Source organism: Larus michahellis, chromosome 9 (genome assembly GCF_964199755.1).
Source record: "Larus michahellis chromosome 9, bLarMic1.1, whole genome shotgun sequence".
NCBI classification, from domain to species: Eukaryota; Metazoa; Chordata; class Aves; order Charadriiformes; family Laridae; genus Larus; species Larus michahellis.
In genome coordinates, this window is record NC_133904.1 from 21,467,425 (window position 1) to 21,467,748 (window position 324).

Genomic DNA, 324 nt, shown 5'->3' on the forward strand with positions numbered 1-324 from the left:
GGGCTTCTTCTGGACTCCCATCGGTGAAGCCCCAAGCGGCCCGAGGCAGAAACCTCGCTTCTCCCCAGGTGCTCTGGGGACTTTACTCAGCACGAGCCCCAGCTTCGTCCTGTGCCCTGGGCGCCCATCGGTGACCTCCACAGAGAAAAGCCTGTTGGTCGAGAGGTTTTGGCCGGGATGTGGCCGAGACACCACAGAAGGTGCCTGACCTCGAAGAGGGTGTGAAACCAAAGGACGTGTCGCACGTGTTTGTTCTGCTGCAGCTGCTGACTTAGGCAGAAGACAGCAAAAAGTGGAACTTCTGGACCGCCCAGGACATGAAGT